We start from the raw sequence: 23,994 nt of genomic DNA, 5'->3' as shown, positions 1-23,994 counted from the left end.
ATAAAAAAAAACCCATTGAAATAGACATATCCGTTGCCAAGCTGTATCCCTGCTTATCCGCCAGTGTTTACATGAAAAAACATTGAAAAAAGCCAGCTGTGCGCTATGGTAACACGTGACACGTTCGCGCACAAAACGCACGATATGTGCGGGGATCATAATCCAGGCGTGTAGAGACTGGATCAAAGTTTCCAAACACAAAAATCGGATTGAAAAACGTGCTTTCCATCGCCGAGTAGCTTCCTCTTCTGTTACAATGTAAACCAATGGAGGCGGGACTATGGCCCAGGCTCAGACTGGATACGGAAAGCTAGATCCGGTCCAGACCGGAAATACGACCGGATACAGTTAGGGGGCGGGCCTAAAGAGCCAGAATCAGCGAAAATCAGCGATAATACTTTTAATCCTTTCATAATGATTAAAGCTAATTAAACTTCCGGGATCTACGGGCATGGCACCGCGGTACAGCGGGAAATCTCCGGTTTCGACAGGGATCGCAGAGTATGAGTGAAAGGTTTTTCAGTAACTTACTGTATTCCTTCTCAAAGTTTCTCAGTAACTTATTGTATATTATAGTATTTAAACTAAATCTATAGTAGGCTATGTGCAGATTCTGCAGAATGTTGACGTTGTTAAAATTGGGACAACACAGAGAAGATTTTCATGGTCCAAGAAACTTGGACAATGCTAATCATCTCTGTAAAGTCCCAATTTTAACAATGTCTGTGACATTCTTAAAATTGGAACAATCAGACAAGATAAGCATGAAACAAATCTCAACCCTGTCACAAGAGTTCTTAGAAGTTTTCCTTTTCCAACCACCAGGGTGAGGAGCTGAACCCTAACCTAGCGATAGCAGCTAGGGTTAGGGTTTGAGGCTCAAATACTGACAAATCAAATTCTGACATAATGTCAGTCAGCTTGCCTGCAGACACATGGACATGACACATTAAGCATTTTTAGCTCCCAGAAGCTTAGAAAATGCCCCTAATAACTAGACAAATGCTTTTCCCAGAATACTTTGCCGTCTTCTTCCCAGGATGCTTTGCTGTTAAGAGCGAATTTACAGCAATTCCTGACAATAAAGATATTCTCTTAATTGCTGTAAAAATGTATTTTTTTCCCTCCCAGAAAGCTTTGCTGTTAACACTTTGTAAGCCACGGGGAGCCCCTTAATGTTAAAACCGTAGTATTTCGCACATCCAGCAAGGAGTCTCAGCCACGCCGTACTTTCCCGGACTTTGTCATTAAAACCGGAATAAATGATTTTGATCCGAAAATCGGCGATCGTCTAACCTTCCCTAGTCACCGCTCGTCCATCGATGGCTCGAGGCTGCTCTGACATGAAACAGAAGTGACTCTCATGGCCTCTCCTTCTTCAGCCTTCCTTCCTCCCACCCACTTGTTGTTTGGACGTTAGCACTAGCAGAGCTGGAGTGCTAGGTGCTAGGCTATCCAAAGTGGACACATCGACTGTTCAGTCACTCCTGGACTATATGCATGGATCGTTATGGCGCGGATCGCGCACGCGAAACGCACAGGGAGATCGATGCTCGGCCAAAACCACCACTTTATCCCAACGGAGATCGAGAAAATCACGGTGAGCTAATGACCTGGGGGGGGGGGGGGGAGAAAAAAACAACGGCGCTGTCCAAGAAGGAGGGGCGGCGGGCTCATGTTTATAAACATAATATTATGTCTCAGATCACAATACAATAATAGAAATTTCACGGCTAATCTACCAACCACCATTCTATTTTGGACGGCAAAGGGTTAACAGCAAATTTACAGCAATTCCTATGATAATGACATTCTCTTAAATTGCTGTAAAAAAGTAATTTTCTCTCCCAGAATGCTCTGCTGTTCACAATATGATACTGTCTGATACTAATACAGTACAATACTGTTCTGATTTTGCTATAAATTTACAGCAAGGCTAACAGTGTGGGCATTCCCATATAAGTCCTGTTAGATATGGCTTAATATTGATTAAGCCCATATATTGATATCTGGAGTCTGTGAGGTCAGATGTAGAGGTATTGGCCAGCTCCATATATTGAGTCTTGTCTTGGCCATATATGGAGCGTGACATGAGGTGTGACGGACGGATGGACGGACATGAACTGCAGGTTTTCACATTAAATGCGACCAATGGACGCAATGTTAAGTAAAAATGTTGAATATATGATTTGTACTTGTAACAGAGTGTGTTTATATTGTGCTATTTCTGCTACTTCTGCTTCTTACACCACTAACACTCACACACGCGCGCACACACCGCACCCACTCCACCCCCCCCCCCCCCCTCCACCCACACACACACACACGCACACACACACACACACACACACACACACACGCACACGCACACGCTCAATCTCAATTCAAGACATTGTTTATGCCATTTTTGTTTCCACCTCAAAGGAGACGCACATGAAAGAGGGGAAAGAACCGCCATCCCTCCCGTTAAGACGCATCAAAACCAAACATCAGACGTGCCAGGAAAGCAATTCGCATGCAAATAAACCAACTTTCCCCCTTTATAGTGAACCAAAGGCAGAGCAGGAAGAATAAAATAAACCTGCAACCTTCTATCACAGCCTCTCAACAATATCAGTGAAAGGGAGCTGAGTGTGTGGAGGAGGTACATCAGAGAACACATTGAAAAACATCAAAAAACAGAGTCGGGGTGGCGACACAAAGAGGTTGCGGCGAGAGCCATCAATTAGAGGGCGTGAGTCCTCGTATACCTTTGCGGATCAAACGAAAGGACGGTAGCACTTAAAACCCATTTAGGCATAGAATTATTGAATGCTTTAACCAGTGAAAAATAGCAGATATACAAGCTCACAGCGCGGCACCGAGTGCCGCGCTGCAAGCTTGTAGATCTGCTATTTTTGAAAATTTTAAAAATGTGTGCACATCTTTGAATATATGTATTTTCAAAGCGAACGTTTGTAACTCAAATTTTGCTTCTGGGTGGTCCCTGGAACTAAATATGTTGACCATTCAACATATTTAGTTCCAGGGACCACCCAGACCACCCAGGGACCACCCAGACCACTGTGGCCAAATAAATATCATTTTGGGGGTCCTTCACATGAAAAGGTTTGAGAACCACTGACTCAACTCTCAAGAACAGACTAACTGAGCTCCATTTAAGTGAAAAGGACTTTTTCTTTGACGATGGCTATAGCCAGATTGCTGACATAGAAACATAGGTTTTTCAAAAAACCTTAGAAGGATTCAAAATTCAAATTTTAACGATTTTTTAAAAATAGCAGATCTATAAGCTCGCAGTGCGGCACTCGGTGCTGCGCTGCGAGCTTGTAGATCTGCAATTTTTCAATAGTTAAAGCATAAAATAATGATACACAATAATGTGTACCCGTTCTAAATGGGTTAAGGCCATCGACGGGGTCGAGCAGAAACAACTTTTTTGTTATACCCTTATGCTGCGTTAATTGACCCTGGCAGATAGAAGGACACAGGCATTCGTTTTCAATGGAAGCCAGTGACATGAAGATACAAAAAATACATCCGTTTGTTACAAAGGCTACAAGCAGCTTCAAAGCTACAAACAAGAAAACAATGACCGTACAGCTATAATTTATAGCAGCTTGTGGAAGGCTAATCCCCCTTAGGGTTGTAATAAAAACTGCAGTTTTAAATAACACACGCAACCCCTTTGAACACTGTCTCTGAGACATAGTCAACAGAGGCTATGCGCATGCATAATGTGAATGGCAAATCGAGTGGCAAATCAAAGTGGCAAAGTGGGTGGCAAAGTGATTTTAGCGCCGTTTAACGTTGTTTAATGCAATCAGATAGGACTTTTCTGTTTAGATGTATGGGCTGTCAAGGCCAGAGAGTATTTTTTTGCCACTCGGTAGGCGTTCCCGCATAACTTCCGGGTATGATGATGATGTCACACGCATACCCTCTATTTCATTGTTATATGATTCTTAAAAGATTTCGGAAACCAACAAACTGCTACTTTTGATGCTGTTGTGTGACGCTGTAGCATGATCAAGTAGGGCATTGATTAAAAAAAAAAAAAATGTTCAAACATGGAGATAAGAGGTTTCTGCCAGACAGCGACGATATGTAAGTAAGTAGTTTACACGCAAACTCTAAAATGACACAGATTTTCTTTCCTGGATTGAATGGGTACAGTGCTTTTGTAAATCGGTTGCTATAATGTCCGAAACCTTCCCGCTATTATGTTAAAAAAACGATTTAAAATCGCGACAATAGCATATCTACAAGCACTCAACGCCTCGCGGTGCGAGGCGTTGAGTGCTTGTAGATCTGCTGTTGTCACTAGTTTTGTGCGACAGTCTTGTATGATGAAGCAGGGCTTTACACATACGAGGTTTCTGCCTGACAGTGACGTATGTACTTAGTTACTTTCCACCACTCTGTGTGTGTGTGTGTGTGTGTGTGTGTGTGTGTGTGTGTGTGTGTGTGTGTGTGTGTGTGTGTGTGTGTGTGTGTGTGTGTGTGCACGTCAGGGGTGTTTGTGCCGCATCAGCACGCACGCTCAGGGCCTGTGCTGTAATGTTGCCGTGTAGAGTTTGTACATGGAGTGAGACGCTATGAGCTAATAGGTTGGATCAGGAGCCAAAACATCTCAGAGGCAGTTATGAGCCATTTAAATGAAAACAGGCGAGCTATCATTTCTGCTCTGCCCCCGGGGCAACGCAATACGCAACGATAAGAGGCGGACAGCAATCATAATATTAAACAAGATTTTTTTTTTCTTTTCTTTTTTTGTGGTGGTGGACGCTGGGGGAGGGGGGTGTAGTTGCAATAAATCCTGCACACATGCACACAAACACACACATAAAGTTCTTTCTCTTTGTCTGTCTGTCTGTCTGTCTGTCTGTCTGTCTGTCTGTCTGTAAATGGGAGAGTGTTTTTTGCAGGTCTTTCAGTCCGAGTGAATCAAAAAAGCAACTGGGTTAAGCGCCGTTGGTCCGACCAGTTTAACATTCACCAGGTTAGCATTCACCAGTGTCTGCAGGTTAGCATTTCACCAGGTTAGCATTCACCAGCATCGGGAGGTTAGCATTTCACCAGGTTAGCATTCACCAGCGTTAGTTTTACTGAGGTTAAGGTTAGGTTTAGGTGTATCGCCGTCCCTCTGACTTTCGCCACCTCCGCGCAGCCAATCACAAGCTTCCGCTGCCTTAACCCAGTTGCTTTTTTTGATACATTGGGACTGAAAGACCTGCAAAAAGAAAAAAACACTCTCCTGTCTGTAAATGTACTCATTAGTCATTATGTTGATGGTTCCCATTTTGAAAATAGCAGATCTACAAGCTCACATAGCTCAGCTATTTAGGGTGCATAACATCTGCCATACACCGCCGGAGAGAGGAAACCCAAAGACAGCTCGCCATGCACAGGTGGGAGCTGCTCTCTGAGCGTGTGTGTGTGTGTGTGTGTGTGTGTGTGTGTGTGTGTGTGTGTGTGTGTGTGTGTGTGTGTGTGTGTAGACACGCATGCATGCACAAACACCCCCCACCTCTCTCCATCTCACGGGGGATCTCTGTGCGATGGGTGCCGCATCACGGTGTGTGGTTATGTAACATCCCCTAGTACATGTACGTGTGCGTGTGCGTGTGCGTGTGTGTGTGTGTGTGTGTGGTTAAGTAACATCCCCTCCCGCGTGTGCGTGTGTGTGTGTGTGTGTGTGTGTGTGTGTGTGTGTGTGTGTGTGTGTGTGTGTGTGTGTGTGTGTGTGTGTGTGTGTCACAGCCCACATAACAGGCTCATGCGGCGCGGTGCAACCGCGTGGTTTCACCTCCAGACCACAGAGAACCCCCTACAGCTGCTCGCACACGCAGAGAGCACGCTCCGTCAAAACCCCAGCGGGCCTTCTTTCTGTCTCCAAACATACCAAGTACATTTACTTTAAGTAGAGTGCAGCCCTACTACCCTTATACGCAACACAGTCTGCATGGCGCTGACTTGTGCTCTGCAGGGCACACTTTGAAATTTAGTGGAGTGAAAGTAAAGTACAGATACTACACCAAACGATACTTAAAATTTAGGCCTAGAATTATTGAATGCTTTAACCAGTGAAAAATAGCAGATATACAAGCTCACAGCGCGGCACCGAGTGCCACGCTGCGAGCTTGTAGATCTGCCATTTTTGAAAAAGACGTGAAAATGTGTGCAAATCTTTGAATATATGTATTTTCAAAGCCAACGTTTGTAACTAAAATTTTGCTTCTGGGTGGTCCCTGGAACTAAATATTTTGAGATGCGGGTCTGTGGCCAAATAAATATCATTTTGGGGGTCCTTCACATGAAAAAGTTTGAGCACCACTGACATAGAAGTCTCTCAAGAACAGACTAACTGAGCTCCAGTTGAAGTGAAAAGGTCCTTTTCTTTGACGATGGCTAGCCAGATTGCTGGCATAGAAACACAGGTTTTTAAAAAAATCTTAGAAGGATTCAAAAGACACTTATAGAATCAGGTCACAATTCAAATTTTCACGATTTAAAAAAAATAGCAGATCTACTGTATATCTGCAATAATGTGTACCCGTTCTAAATGGGTTAAGCCATTTAGGCCTAGAATTATTGAATGCTTTAACTATTGAAAAATAGCAGACATACAAGCTCACTGCAAGCTTGTAGATCTGCTATTTTTAAAAATGTTGTGAAAATGTGTGCAAATCTTTGAATATATGTATTTTTAAAGCGAACGTTTGTAACTCAAATACTGCTTCTGGGTGGTCCCTGGAACTAACTATTTTGAGATGGGGGTCCATGGCCAAATACATATCATTTTGGGGGTCCTTCACATGAGAACTTTTGGAGAACCACTGACATAGAAACATAAAAAAAAAACCTTAGAAGTATTTGAAATATTCAAAGACTTGCACACATTTTCAAGATTTTTCAAAAATAGCAGATCTACAAGCTTGCAGCGCTGCACTCGGTGCTGAAAATCGGCCTGTGCCTAGGTGGGGGCTCCTCACTGGCAGGTGAGTCAGAAGGATAGAACAGTAGTGTGTGTGTGTGTGTGTGTGTGTGTGTGTGTGTGTGTGTGTGTGTGTGTGTGTGTGTGTGTGTGTGTGTGTGTGTGTGTGTGTGTGTGTGTGTGTGTGTGGATTCGATCCCAGTTTTCCCACAGATAAGCCAACATTATACGTCTCACACATTGGGAAACTCTGCTTCGTGCTTGCCAACAGAGCTTAAATGTGCTTGAATAAAACTATTTATTACATTCCTGTTAGCCTGAAGTCATGTATTGTTTGGGAAATGTGTTTTCTCTCTGAATCGTAAAAAGACTCATATGTTACTGTGTAATGCAAAAATGGACCCTTAATTGGCAGCGTATGAATGGGGCCAACGTACCTTGGAGAAAACATGTTACGGGTCGAAACAGCAAACTTGGAGCTGTATCAAATTGCATACTGAATTATGAATTTAGGATTTTAGGATTTTATTTTGTGAGTGAGGGATTTTATTTTGTGAGTGAGGACTGAGGGTGTACTCATTGACTGCCAAGGCCCGAGTTTACCGAGTTATTACAGTACCCCCAGGATGCCACGGCCAGAGTTTGCAGAGTTTTCCCGTTTAAAAAAAAAGAAAAAAAGAAGAAAAAAGTACTACACATATGGTGCATGATCTAGGCATGGGCGAGCACGTTCCGTGCACTCAGAATTGATCTGTGCACTAGAAATTTAGGAACGTGGCATCCTGGTACTTGGCAGCCATTTTGAAAAGGCAGCGAATGAGTTTTAAAATGGTGGACTGTGATCCAAGTGGAAGCAAAAAAAAAAAGAAAAAGAAAAAAAAGGCTAAACTTTGACTTTGAAGAATGATCTGAATTCACCTGGATCTTTCAGGGAGAAGTTAAGAGACAGACAGCAGCGGGAAGAGCGCAGCTAGCGCTGCAGTGTTACGCGAGGTCAACAACAGTGCCATGCTAACTATCTAGCGTTATCTCTAGATGTTAGGAGCGCTGCAAAGCCTTCCGCCGTTAGAAGAACATCCTTTGAAGATGTAGAGAGAGCGTGTGGACCATGAGAGATGTATCAACCGCTGTATGTTTTCTATTCTGTCTGTGGTGTGCAGATATACAGCAGCTTTGTGTGTGCGTGTGTGTGTGTGCGTGTGTGCGTGCGTGTGTGTGTGTGTGCATGCTCTCGCGCATAGGCGTTTTTTTTTCTTTTTTTTTTTTTTTTTTTTATGCCTTTATTGATAGGACAGTAGACTGACAGGAAATGGGGAGAGAGATGGGGAATGACATGTGGCAAAGGTCGTCCGGATCGGGAATCGAACCGGCGACGCCAGCAGGCATCATAGCCTAGTATGTGGTATGCGCCTTGACCACCAGGCCAGCGGGCGCCCCCAACGCATAGGCGATTTTATAGGGAGTGCAAAGGGTGCACTTGCACCCCCTGGCCACCAGGGGGGTGGGGGGTGAAAAACCTCATAAAGTCATTGCAAGCTTTGACTAATTTCTACAGAGAAAAAAAGTGTTGCCAGCGGTGGAAAAAGTACTAGAATTTCCTAAGTAAAAGTATGGTTTATGTATGTTTTATAATTTTATAATTTATATCTGCTAAGTAACCGCAGTTTTAAAAATACAATATTTGGATCCGAGATGTAATGGAGTAGATAGGCCCAGTAAAGCACTGGAAATTGGACATACTCAAGTAAAGTACAAATACCTACAAGTGCAGTCAGTACTCAAGTAAGTAAATGTATTTTACACACAATTTGTTGCAAAATAAGTAAATAAATCATATAGACATATGCTCATGGTGTCTACAATTAGGTAAAAAGAAACCTTAGAAACCTGTTAAAACAAAGGATAAACTGTACAAAACTGAAAACTTGGAACCCAGCTTGTCTTGCACCCCCGCTAGAAGAGGCTAGAATCGCCTATGCTCTCGCGTGTGCGTCAGTGTTGATTTCGTCGACTAAAACTATGACGAAAAATGTTTGTCGACTGCGTTTGCTTCACTGACGAAAACGAAATAAAAACTAAATAAAAACTAATCTGTGATGACTAAAACTAAGACTAAATATATGTGTCCCAGCACCCCCAGCAGCTAGTCATCTCGGGGACTGTCATTATTCCCTGTAGCCAAAATGATTTTTTTATTTTTTTTGCTCTCTAAAAAGATAATGCCACAACAGCATCTCATAATATCTAGGCTACATTTCACTTAAACGCCAGAGCTTAACTCTGCATGTAAATAAGACTTTTTTTAATTAATGTGAGAGATCGGTACATAATTCTGTTAGTCCTCCCAGTTTATATTAGCTAAAATGCTAACTAGCCAGCCTTTGTTAGCCGTTTGTAGCCAAATGCGGTAATATCGGGACTCCATTACTTAGCGATGCAACCCACAGTATTTATCCCATTAATTTAATGCCACGTGTGTTCCAAATGAACAATTATTAACCACGTAATGTATGATTTTGTGTATTATTATTTAGTATTCTTCCGCCGTTCTTCCGCTGTTTCTTCTTCTACGCTGGTGAAATGATCCTGGAGCGGCCTGGAGACGTCTGTGACGTATGCTCCGGTGCGGAAGCTTCCTTTGTCACTGAGTTAGCTTAGCATTGAATAGATCAGTGTCGTCCTAAACTATCTAATTCTAACGTTCAGGGCGTTTGTTTTTTTGGACAATAAATTGACAGCCAAGAAAACATGGATGGAATGCAATCGTTCACTCGCCGTCGGAAAGTTGACTTTAGAGTAGACTATTCTGGTTGACTGGCTATGAGTGGCTAACGGCTAACGCTAGCTAGCGCTAGCTGCAGCGCTAGCTGCAGGCTATAAACAAATAAAACGTGACCCAACTCTATTGTTGCTCTCTTCTACAAGCTCACAACGCGAGGCGGTTAAGCCTGTAGATTGTGTTTTATTATCAGGTCAGATAATTCTTCTGACTGAAGTTACACAAACACTGATTATGCTACATTTAGCACAGTTAGCCCTGTTGCGCACGTAATAAATTCACTTCAACCCCTATGCTTCACCCTCGTGTTGAGCAGTTAATCCTATTTGCTACGTACGTCTACAAAAACCTTCATATTTCAAAGATAACGTGCTTACTGAAGTCTCACAGATGTCACAGTATGGTACGCTCAAGCAGAATTACCCGTATCTTTCGTATTGTTTAATAAACTGCATTTTAATCCGATCAGATGCCATTTTCTGTTGTTTTTCAGCCATGCGACCCCATCGGTTGCGAGGTGTACTGCACTTAGATACATTAATACCTTTTTAAGGAAACGACGACCGATCGGATTAAAATGCTCCTCATTAAATAATACGATCATTACGGGACATTCTGCTGGAGCGTACCCTATGGTGACATCTGTGAGCCTTCACTAAGCAATTTATCTTTGTAATCTGACCGTTTGTGTAGACGTATGTAGCAAATTGGTTAAACTGCGTAACAGCAGATTGTGTTGAATTCACGGTTGGCGCAGCGTAGCGTCTTTACATTTAGCCCAATAATGCTTGAGATGCTGTTGTGGCATTATCTTTTTAGAGAGCAATAACTACATTTTAAAACATACATAAACCACTTTAGCCCTATGTTATACCAAGGCTATTTGAAAATAGCCGATCTACAAGCTCACAACGCATTGCGGTGCGACGCGTTGTGAGCTTTTAGATCTGCTATTTTCAAACATTTTGTACTTTTACTTTTGGTACTTTAAGTACATTTGGATACCAATACTTTTGTACTTTTACTCAAGTACATTTTTAATTCTGGACTTTTACTTGTAACAGAGTGATTCTACATTGCAGAATTGATACTTTTACTTAATTATAAAATGTTGGTACTTTTTCCACCACTGTGTAAACGTTTGTGTTCTCATGCCAATAAAGCTTCTTTGAATTGAAGATTGAATTGAAGATTGCTCCCCATGTGGCGGAGTCAGGTCATTGCAGGTTAGAAATGTATTTAAAACTTGAATATCTCAAAAGTCCTATTTCAGCATGGCATCATTCTATAAGCCATATCTTCAAAACTGTTGGGTCAATCTCCACAACCAATATATCATTTTGTAGCTATGATCCCCAGCTTTCAAATGAAATGAAAAAATGAAAATGAAAAAAATTGCAATGACTGGCTCCTGGGGAGATTGGGACACATATTGACAATTTTGTCAACAAATTAAAAACTAGAGTAAAACGTTAGGGAGAGACTAGTGGAGAAGAGAGTCATTTTATGTTTGGTTGCTCTCAGGTGTTGCGTGCTGAAAATAGCAGATCTGCAAGCTCACAACGTGGCGCAGCGCGGCGTGTTGTGAGCTTGCAGATCTGCTATTTTCAGCACACAACCAAGTGTAAAATCAGTCATTACGATGCCATCAAGGTCTGCCAAAATACATTTTAGTTGACTAAATCAACTGTAGATTTAGTCCCCTAAAATCGCATGTTATTTAGTCAACTAAAATTAGACTAAAACTAATACTTTTCAGGTGACTAAATTATGACTAAAACTAAATGACATTTTATTCAAAAGACTATGACTAAAACTAAATCAAAATTTTGCTGTCAAAAACAACACTGGTGTGCGTGCATCATCAGCAAATCTTGTGTGTGTTGGAGTTTGGTTGGAGTTTAGGGAAGCCTGGAGACGGCACAGAGAGAATCGATTAAAGGTGATACACCATGCATTTAAAAAGTATTTATGTCATATTGTTTATGTCCCAAAAACGTTTTTCAAAAGGTTTGAGGCTAAATTACCACTCCTGAATAGAGAGCCTCTCTCATTTTGAATGGCTCTCAGAGCATTTTCAGCTGCAGTACCACCTTTGGCCTGAACCTCCGCCTTCCCAAAACCAGAGAAAGACACAACGGTCATAAATGGGACTTTGTGAGGATAGAAGGTATAGTGGGACCCCAAAAAAAGGTTTTAAAATAGGAAAAGTGACATTTCATGGTGTATCACCTTTAACACACAGACACACACGCACGCACAGACACACACACACACACACACACACACACACACACACACACACACACACACACACACACACACACACACACACACACACACACACACACACACACACACACACACACCCTATATGTCCTGCCAGCTGCCATTCCCACCTCCTCTATCTTCACCGTGTTCTCAATTCCGGCTTCTTCATCTAGTATTTCCCCTCCTGTGTCTCTCCATACTCCTCCAGGCCCCACTTCTACGTTCTATCGCTCCACAACGGTTCCTTGCCCTGCGTTTGACTCCTGTGAATCACTCTGAGCCACGCGCTGCGCCCCCAATTATATTTGACGGCATGGCATCTCAGCCAGCTGTAGTGTTTACCCTGGCAAAACCATCTATTGCCGATGCTGACCGTGGAGACGTTATTTTTGGACACGGCTGTCACATTCCCACTTGGACATGGCTGTGATGGCAGTTAGAGGAAGCCCTTACTGGGTTTCAGGCTGCTGGAGGAAAGTGTACGATCTATACACTCTGTGCTTGAACATAGAGAGACGAGAAGTTGGGACAGTTCAGTTTGGGGGGATTTGAGACAAACTCATGCATGAAAGGTAGTATTTTGGGGGTAAAAAAAAGGTTAAAGCCAGTATATTCTGATAGTAATTCCTCCAGTTCCAATTGTGTCTGCTCATATCTTTGTGTCATCGCTTCCAATTTCACTTGTTTAATCTGAGTTCTCTATCCTGATTTGACCAAATTGCTATCCCGACCTGAAAATGCATTTTAAGTTTAACTAGAAGAGAAAATTTCTAAGAAATTTTAAGTGTGCCTGCAGCTCGCTAAGTCTGTGCAACCTTGTGTAGCGGTTGGTGTTAGCATTAGCGTTATTTCATTTGACGCAACCCGCGTGTCTGTATGACAAACGGTTCACGAGATCAAGGGTCACTTCCTGTTTGGTGAGGGGCACTTCCTGTTTGGCGAAATAGGCCCCAATTAAGGTCATGGACGATTAATGAATTAAAGCTGCAAGCAGCGATGACCAGGCCCTCGCAGCTCTACCCACGTCACAAGGCCAGCAGCCAATCAGAAACCAAACAGGAAGTCAGCCATTTCGACTAATTAGTGGCGTTTTGGAGCATTTTTGGCCGTTATCACGGGTCGCACTTTAACGACAGTTTTTTGAGAAAAAATTGTTTTGTGAGAAAAAAAATTTGAGAAAAAAACTTTTTTGAGAAAAAGAAATTTTGAAAAAAAAATTGTGAGAAAAAAAAATCTTGAGAAAAAAAAATGTGAGAAAAATTTTTTTTGAGAAAAAAATAATTTTGAGAAAACAATTTTGAGAAAAAAAATTTTTGAGAAAAAAAAAATTGAGAAAAATTTTTTTTGAGAAAAAAAAAATTAGAGAAAAAAATTGAGAAAAAATTTTTTTTGAGAAAAAAAAAATTTTGAGAAAAAAATTGAGAAAAAAAAATTTGAGAAAAAAAATTTGAGAAAAAAAAATTTTTGAGAAAGAAAAATTTTGAGAAAAAAAAAATTTTGAGAAAAAAAATTTGAGAAAAAAAAAATTTGAGAAAAAAAAATTTGAGAAAAAAAAATTTTGAGAAAAAAAAATTTTTGAGAAAAAAAAATTTGAGAAAAAAAAATTTGAGAAAAAAAAAATTGAGAAAAAAAAAATTGAGAAAAAAAGAAAAGGTATGACACCAGCCGCAAGTCTGTACGACAAACGGTTCATGAGTTATAGAGGCACTTCCTGTTTGGTGAAGGGCACTTCCTGTTAAAGAGGGGGCGAGGCTTAATCAATTACAGCTCATCCCTATTGGTCGGAAAAAGACCAAAGTTGTGTGAGCATTTTACATTTTAAATGACGTTGCTAGGCAAAAGTATGGCAGAGTTATGTGGCGCCAAAGTTTCTGGGTTTTTTTCGGAGTCCCCCATTCAAAGTCAATGGAGTTTTTGGGCGTTGTTTTTTGCGAATTACATCGCAATCGTAAAGCGGATCGGAAAGAAAAGTAATAGCACACCATTCCCGGCCGAGCCGCACGTTTTGATGTATATATTGCGGGGGTGGCGTAAATCTTGCGGCAGTTATTACGTGCCGAAATTTCCCCCATTCTAAGTCAATGGGGTTTTTGGGCGTCGTTTTTTGCGAATTACGTCGCCATGGTAACGCGGATCGGAAAGAAAAGTAATAGCACCCCATTCCCGGCGGAGCCGCACGTTTTGATGTATATATTGCGGGGGTGGTGTAAATCGTGCGGCAGTTATTACGCGCCGAAATTTGCCAGAACATGACTGACTTAAGTATGGCGGATTACAATAAGTGTTTTGCTATTGCATAGCAGGCACACTTAATAATGAGCTGGAGAGATTCCTGTTACTGAACAAACACTATAGTCTATAGTTTATAGCAGTGGTTCTCAACCTTTTCAGGCCGCGACCCCAAAATAATCATATTTGGCTGGTTTCCACAGGAACCACACTTTATGTATCTCATATAACATTGAAAGACAGACGGATAGAACACAGTACTTTATCTAGGATAACATCAAATACAAAGGCAGAAAAAGGTGGGGCCGCATGTGGCCCCCGGGCCACCAGTTGCCCATGTATGATCACAATAACAACCATAACAAACAACACCACGTGTGTGTCACGGTCCCAGGTTCTACCCCGCCCGCCCTCCAGTTTATCCTCATCTCCCCTGCCCCTTCCCTCTCCCCACAACCCCTGTGCCCTGAACTCCCTGCCCTGAGTGGACTCACCTGCAACGGTCAGCTGTGCCCTGTTTGCTAATGAGCTTCAGAGACTTTAAAAGAACTGCCTCAGCGTTTATTCGTTTTGGGTTCATTGTCTTGGTTTTGTTTAGTCAGAGTTTCTGTGTGCGCTTGTGTTAACTGATAAAGTTTATTAGTAGTATTTCCCCTCTTGACTCCTGTTTTGGGTTTTGAGTTACTTTTTGGGTCTTCCTGCCTTTAAAGGAGCTATAGGCAACTTTTTCTTGAAAAACGGGCAAAAAAAAAAAAATCTTTCGGAAATATTTTATAAAAAAGGATTAAGCTTCATATACTGTATGTGTTTCTATACAAAAATTACCACAAAAAGCGTAAAATAATGACCATTGTCAGGCCGACTTTGTTTACATCCCTTATCAATCCATATAAAAGAATAGAAGAGGGATATAAACAAAGTCAGTCTGACAATGGCCAAAATGATTATTTTATCATTATTTTACGCTTTTTGTGGTCATTTTTGAATAGAAACACATACATGAAGCTTAATCTTTTTTTCATAAAATATTTTCGAAAGTTATCGAAACCCATTATTTTTATTTTTTCAAGAAAAAGTTGACTATAGATCCTTTAAGTCCGAGAGTCATTCATGACAGTGGGTGTGCGTGTGCATGTGTGTGTTGGTCCTACCTTACACGTTGTAACAGGAAGTTGCAGGAACAGGTTCTTCTGTATGCAGTACTTCCTTGGTCCAGTCAGCAGGAAACTCTGGGTCATCAGCGGACACTCGCTCCAAAGTCCTCCACCTACAAAAGACCTGATATAGACGACATCGTATTAGTACAAATATACTACTCAATACACAAACAATATTCGACTGTAACACACTACAATAACAGCAGTCAAATAATCATAGGCAATACAGTCTGTAACACATATCCCAAATCTCAACTGGTTCAAGTTTTGTTGTCGTTTCTTTATGTTCACATATCAAACAATTATGTAAAAAGAAGTTACAACATGTTTCAGAAGTGAAATGGAAGTAGAATGCCAAAAACCCTCCACATGTGTGTGTGTGCGTGTGTGTGTGTGTCTGTGACTATATACGTACATGTATATAGTCATAAAATGGTAATATTACCCAATTGTGTTGTGTTACACATAACTATAAGTGTTGCTTATATGCTACCCCAACACTGTGGTGGCAATGCCATGAAAGCCAATGTATAGGTTTAAAGTGCTCAAGTGGCCTAATAGTCACTTCATTTGGACTCCTTTTCCTAGACCTGGTTTGCTTATTTCTCTCACAAAACACCGGCTCTGTGCTGCTACTGGAGGCGGCTCTGTAATTGTGTCACTTTGGATGAAGGCACCTGCTTAATTACAGATTAAAGACCAACCACAATTGCACTTCTTCAGATGAAATTATGTCTTCAAAGCTGCTGACATACTTGATGGCAGCTGAGGCGATAATTGGGCACAGTTGCTGGGAGTAGCGGTATGACGTGTGATGAAGACTTGTACACAATTAGCAGGTGCTGTCATACCGTGTGTGTGTGTGTGTGTGTGTGTGTGTGTGTGTGTGTGTGTGTGTGTGTGTGTGTGTGTGTGTGTGTGTGTGTGTGTGTGTGCAGTGTCGCACCAAATTCTGGGCCCTGGGTACAAGGATTCACTGCGGGCCCCCCATAAATGTTCTTAATAGGGGGAGGGGGTTTAACCCATTTAGACTCGGAACACTACACATTATTACGCATTATTTTGTGCTTTAACTATTGAAAAAATAGCAGATCTACAAGCTTACAGCGCTGCACCGAGTGCCACGCTGCGAGCTTGTAGATTTGCTATTTTAGAAAGATCTTTAAAGTTTGTGCAATCTTTGAATATTTCAAATCCTTCTAAGGTTTTTTGAAAAAACTATGTTTTTATGTCAGTGGTGCTCAGTCTTTTTCATGTGAAGGACCCCCAAAATGATATGTATTTGGCCAATAGCTAAAGTATAAAATAAATAAGGCCCCTCCACCGCGGGCCCTAGTAACTCAGTCCCACTTTTCCCCCCCTTGTGACGCCCCTGTGTGTGTGTGTGTGTGTGTGTGTGTGTGTGTGTGTGTGTGTGTGTGTGTATGTGTGCGTGCGTGCGTGCGTGCGTGCGTGCGTGCATGCGTGCGAGATTTCAGTATTCTTTTATTTCTCAGCTAGTGTTCTCAGTCCCTCTCTCTCCGTTTACCACCACTCCATTTATTAGACACCTCCCTACTGTGTTAAGTGGACAGATTGGGTGGGCCACATGCTGTCACAATCTGGTGGTGTGGTGAGGAACCATACAGTATGCAGGACAGCAAGGCAGGCAGAGTTCAAAACCCAAGATTGGGTATACTAGTAAGACACCTGAGGGTGGAATGCGACCTCAGGGTGACATGCGACCTCGCCCTAAAGGGCGAGGTCGCACCAATTCTTGACTATCTGGCCAACCACAGCGTTTCTCTGACGATTCTAGTTGTTGTCATTCTGGGGGGAGTTTGTTCATGTTTTTGTGAGGGTATCAACCCTAGGAGACACAGGGAGAACATGCAAACTCCACACAGAAAGGCCCTATCGCCAACCCCACCTAGGGTGTGAGCGATAGGGCCTAAACATGGAGATGTGGAGAACACTATATATGGAGATAGTCCAGTCCATCATGTCATATGGGACTACCGTCAGTAGCCATTGTTAGGCCAGGAGTCAATGGCTGTCTGTCTGACTGTCTGTACAGGAAGTGATGTCACATGACATACTTTTTATGCCAATATATGAGTCATTCTGTACCACATCTCCATGTTTAGGCCAAACAGGTTTGCTCCATTTCTCCATGTATAGGTCCAAATGCCCAACGTCGAGCTTGACAAGGAGGATACCGCACATTGTACCTCATCCACCCTTTCTTCTCTCTCCTTTTGGTATCTTTATCCTCCTCGTCCTTTTTTTCTTTTTTATTCTTCTCTTTTTTTCACAGCCGCCCCCATATTTACTTCAGAAAATATATATTAAATTCTAAGAACGTTTCGAGTACCAGTTTGATACAAGAGCGAATAAGCGCTACACTTCTGGAATCATGTGCGTCGACTTAAAGTCGGATCCAGGCCAAATAACTTTATCTAGCTGCCCCGTTGCCACCTCCTTGTTACATTTTCTTTTCTGAGATACATTGTACCTCATCCACCCTTTCTTCTCTCTCCTTTTGGTATCTTTATCCTCCTCCTCCTTTTTCTTCTTTTTTATTCTTCTCTTTTTTGTCTTTCTAAAGGTGGTTGCACACTGGTGCGTTTTTCGTTGCGAAATGCGTTTTTCAGGACAAGGAGAGAGAGGGAGATAGAGAGAGCAAGGGACTGAGTGGTGCGCGAAACGGGCGGCAGTGTGCAAACGTGACTGACACAACGTGAGGTTGATTTTTTTATTTGCGTGCTCCGAAATTCACTCCGATATTCGGCCCGAAAAACGCAGCAGTGTGCAACCAGCTTTAGTCTTGTGTATCCTTCTCTTTTGGCTACTGTCTATGACGGTAGTCCCATATGACATGATGGACTGGACTATCTCCATATATAGTGTTATCTACATTTCGTGTAGCAGCCCCGTACAGGAAGTGATGTCACAACTCACTGACATCACACTGACATCACTCCCGTACAGAAGGAAGGTTACAGAAGGAAGGTTACGGAAGGAAGGTCACTCAAGCGACACAGTTTTTCAGGGTATATGCGACCTTTGGTCGCAACAAATAACAGGGAAAACGTCACAATCACAAACTGTCACTATGATGTGACACCAAACAATGACTGACTTGGGAACAAGACTAATATACACATGAGGACTGAATACACATGAGATACAGCTGGGGAAGACAGGAACATAGAACCAGGGGCGTCACACCAAATTCTGGGCCCTGGGTACAAGGATTCACTGCGGGCCCCCCATAAATGTTAACTATTGAAAAATAGCAGATATACAAGCTCACAGCGCGGCACCGAGTGCCACGCTGCGAGCTTGTATATCTGCTATTTTTGAAAAATCAGGAAAATGTGTGCAAGAAACCTATGTCAAGGACCCCCAAGATGATATGTATTTGGCCACGGACCCCGATCTCAAAATATTTAGTTCCAGGGACCCCCCAGAAGCAAAATTTTAGTTAAGCTGGTTGCACACTGCTGCGTTTTTCGTTGCGAAATGCGTTTTTCAGGGCAAGGAGAGAGAGAGAAATAGAGAGAGCAAGGGACAGAGTGGTGCGCGAAACGGGCGGCAGTGTGCAAACGTGACTGACATAACGTGAGTTTGATTTTTTTATTTGCGTGCTCCGAAATTCACTCCGATATTCGGCCCGAAAAACGCAGCAGTGTGCAACCACCTTTAGAAATGTTCGCTTAAAAAATACATATATTCAAAGATTTTCACACATTTTCACAACTTTTCAAAAATAGCAGATCTACAAGCTCGCAGCGCGGCACTCGGTGCCACGCTGTGAGCTTGTATATCTGCTATTTTTCAATAGATAAAGTTATTAGGGCCCCCTCCACCTTGGGCCCCAGTAACTCAGTCCCACTTTCCTACCCCTTGTGACGCCCCTGCATAGAACCATGGAAATTGCACGTGCGGTTTAACCACATCATGACAATGCATATATAGGCACGGGGTTTATGGATACACGTCACGGCGGTTCAAACTTTGTGGTGGAATGGAAAGAACAGAGACATTGCTGAGTGTTCATTTTCAATATCCAGCGCTCAACTGTAGCTTTGCCCTTGATCTATAATAATAAAGAGACCGTGCTGGAGTGAGACTCTGCACGGCATTGATCCGGGGCTTCTGAAATATCATCCATGTGTCTAGCCCTCTCTTGGCTGAGCCTGCAGATCGAACTATATAGGAAATCATGAGGGCTTGCGTGTGTGTGTGTACGTGTGCGCACATGTGTGTGTGTGCGCTGTGAGTGCGTGCACTCATAGCGAGGGATCACAACCCAACCCAGAACCGAGTAGGCTATCCAATATAACTGGCATTATGGGTTTTATGATGAGTGTGTGTGTAGCCGCATCTCGTTTATTCGCAAGGCGCGGAACACATGCAATCTCTTTTTTTTTTTTTTTTCGTGGAGTTCTCATGCAAACTCTTACAGAACTTCCCCCGTGAGTCGCCCATGCAGCAAGAAATGTGCTGAGTTAAGAAAGATCCATTAAACTCCTCCTATGTGTGCAAGTACAACTACAAACACACACACACTCATAAATTAGGCCTTTGTCTCTCGCAGTGAGTTAGGGCGTACTTCACCTCACTGTTGGATTACCTGAGTATGGTGGACAGGGACGTGCTGGGCCCCTGATTCAGCCCGGGAAAAAGAGTTGGAGAGGCCCTCATTGCGCGCTATAGATAGTCCGAGCGTTTCAGGCACAAATCGTGCACTTTATGAAAGAAGCATGAAATTTGGCACACAGTTAGAACATGCCATATGGAACATTTTTGGCTATAGGGGCATCGCAGATTTGTCTTGGGAAACTTGTGGGAGCCAATCAAAGTTGGGCTCTCATAGACTTTACTTTACAGTAAAATAATACAAAAAATAAATATGCTTTAAGTAGCATGTGAGGGGTCAAACTAGGTGTTTTTCGGGATTCTGAATCCAATGCAGGCATTTGTTTTGCACGAAAAACATTCCTTTCCGAGAAACGGACGCCACAACACTGTGAAAAGTGATGACTCGTCAATAAACCATAGTTTTATCACTTTTATGGGGTCCGTTTTTAGCCCAAGGAATGTTTTTCCTGCAAAACAAATGTTTGCATTGGATTCAGAATCATAAAAAACACCTAGTTTGACCCCTCACATGCTACTTAAAGCATATTTATTTTTTGTATTATTTTACTGTATAGTAAAGTCTATGAGAGCCCAACTTTGATTGGCTCCCACAAGTTTCCAAAGACAAATCTGCGATGCCCCTATAGCCAAAAATGTTCCATATGGCATGTTCTAACTGTGTGCCAAATTTCATGCTTCTTTCATAAAGTGCACGATTCCATCAAAATACTGCCCGAAATGCCTGGACTAAAGCTGGTTGCACACTGCTGCGTTTTTCGGGCCGAATATCGGAGTGAATTTCGGAGCATGCAAATAAAAAAATCAACCTCACGTTATGTCAGTCACGTTTGCACACTGCCGCCCGTTTCGCGCACCACTCGGTCCCTTGCTCTCTCTATCTCCCTCTCTCTCCTTGTCCTGAAAAACGCATTTCGCAACGAAAAACGCAGCAGTGTGCAACCACCTTAAGAGAGAGATCTCTCTTTATAGGGCTGCTGCATGCTACTCAAAGATTTGCCATTTCAGATCATGACAAATGACAAGCCAGTGGGCCAATTACATGAGTTAGGCTATATTTAGTCGTTTTCAGGTTGAATCCTTGTATGTCCAAAACTGTTTGTTTTGTATTTATCATTTAAAAAAAATTAAACTAGTGAAAACAGCCGATCTACAAGCACAACGCCTTGCACCGCGAGTCGTTGTGTGCTTGTAGATCTGCTGTTTTCACTACTTTTGTGCGACGGCCTTGTATGATGAAGCAGGGCTTTGCTTTGCGAAAAAATTTACAAATTTGAAACTTGGAGATACAAGGTTTCGAGGTTTCTGCCCATTTACTTTTTGGCCGCCCAGCCCCCAAAATGGAACGAAGGCCGACATTTTATGTTTAATTTTTTCCTAATGGCCGGCCTGGACCGGCCGGGAATGAACCGGACGTTCGGGAGTTGTCCCGCTTTTCCCAATGGCCAGCACGTCCCTGGTGGTGGACAAGGGCTTACTCACAGTGCACATATACAGCACATTGGGATTAGGAACCATGCACACAGCACCTTCAACCACCCCAGGGTGATATGATCAATGAACGTCTCACAACCATAATCTCTCAAGACAGATTCTGCTAAACAGCAGAATATGTAAGTGCCACTGACTTAAAACATGTAATGTTGTCGGTAGTAGGAATCAATCTGGGAACCCATTCGGTAATAATTGTATTTTTTGGTTCTCTCCCTTTGCAGAATCTAACGGCAGAGATTAATTACAGGGATATACTTCACCCCCAAAATGCTATTTTTTCTATCGATTACAATTTTTTTTTTCTTTTTCGCATTCCTAAGACATTCATTTGAGGAGACAGTTTGTGTCTCCATAGGGAATCACTGCTGGTCATTACATTATTGGCTTAGGAATGCGACAAAGACAAAAAGACTAACCCTTCATTCAGGGGTGAACTATCCCTTTAAAGGGGGCGTGACACCGGCCGAAATTTAACATTATGATACAGTAAGTCACGGCGCACTGTCAATGAATGGACTATTTTCAAACTGTTTTCATATATAAGGTGCACCTGACTATAAGGCGCACATAATAGACGCTATCATTGCGTTATGCATCCAACAGATGGAGCTGTGCTAAAGGGAATGTCAATGTCAATGAATGATCCATATATAAGGCGCACTGGACTATAAGGCGCACTGTAGTTTTTTGAGAAAATTAAAGGCTTTTAAGTGCGCCTTATAGTCCGGAAAATACGGTACTTTCAGTACAGTAACTACAATAAATTAATTTGATTGGGTAATTTAACATGGGGGTACATGACATCATTAAAAAAATTGGCTAATTTGATAGCCATAATTAGCTGTTTTGGCCGTGTCACGCCCACTTTAAGTAAGAAATGAGAGTACTTTTTCCACCCTGAAGACCTGGAGGACATGCAGAGGTCATACTGGTTAAAGGATCTTTTGAGCTTGCAGATCTGCTATTTTTGGTACTTTTGTGTGACACTGTAGTAGCCTAAGTATATGATCAAGTAGGGCATGGGTCTTCTACAGGGGGTCCTCCAAATCTTTGAGTGATAGAAACATTTTTCTTTTTTATATTAACCACGTGAACCCTAGTGTTATTATTCTGAGAACTTTAACCAAAAATAGCAGATCTACAAGCTCACAACGCCTCGCGCTGCGAGGCGTTGTCGTTGTGAGCTTGTAGATTGTCTATTTTTGGCTAAGAGGTTTGGTGTAGAGGGGAAAAAGAGCAGACTAAGTACAGAGTGAAAGATCAAGTTTAATACACTGACGATTGTGCTGTCAAACGATGAAACTATATGTAATCTATGAAAAGGTTGTGGGGGTCCCTGCTTCATCTCTCTCTGAATTAAGGGGTCCTTGGCCTGAAAACGTTGAAAAAAACACCATATTTTAACAACGGACACTCAGGATTCTGCTGTGAGTGTGCGTGTGCGTGCGTGCGTGCGTGCGTGCGTGCGTGCGTGCGCACAGCATTGGCAGGAGTGACAGGGAGAGATTTTAAGTTTTCTTAGCGGCTCACCAGACGTTGATGAAAACCGAACTGAAAGATGACAGCTTTTGGCGTGAAGAAGCCGAAAAGATTGCAGAAAAAAGCATAATCACTGCCTCCGAAAAGTATTACTGTCATTTCATTTCGAGCCAAAGTCAAAATGAGGGACTAAGAAGTGTCTAGAGACCCACATGTATCATCTAATGAATAAAACCGAAACCCCCCCTAGAGGCCTGCACACAGAGAGAGAGAGAGAGAGAGAGAGAGAGAGAGAGAGAGAGAGAGAGAGAGAGAGAGAGAGAGAGAAAGAGGGGGATGGGGGGCGGGAGATATTTCCAAGATAGGATGGGACTTTAAATATGGCCTCAGTGGAAATATAACAATGACACTTATACGGGGAACAGTGATATTTCTCGCTCGACAAACGGCATCATAAAAAGAAATAGATTTGGGGTTTTTGCATAAATCAATCAAAGGATTCCTCAGAGCATTATATGGAGCAGGGAAAAATGAATGCAAATAATCGGTTGGAAATGGAAAGTCGTATAACAGCATTTGCCATTTTAAAATAACCTTAGCTAAGCGAAAACAGCAGTACACCATTATGCCAAAAAAAAGAGGAGATTTTGTTACCAAAATGAGATGTCCTCCAATTACAGCAAACAGCTAACTACTTTTATAAGGTTCTGTGCTTATGAGTACGCTACTGTATATCATCTCTGTCAGGTGGAAGTCTGTCCAGTCCAAAACATTTCAGGATTCAAATTCAAAAGTAGCAGATCTACAAATCCATTCACTTATTTAATAGTTACCATTTAGTCAGGTCTGTCAGGAACACTCACGTCAAAGTAGATTTAACCACATATTGCAACAAAACGAATATAGTTAACTCAGCGAGTGCCCACGCATCAAACTCTTTGATGTCGCTGGAGGCCCACGACGCGTTCGCCGCGTTTACTGTATTTACAGTAACAACATTAAAT

This window comes from Nannobrachium achirus (assembly GCF_963921795.1).
Source record: "Nannobrachium achirus genome assembly, chromosome: 23".
NCBI lineage: Eukaryota > Metazoa > Chordata > Actinopteri > Myctophiformes > Myctophidae > Nannobrachium > Nannobrachium achirus.
Note: the sequence above shows the minus strand (reverse complement) of the source record.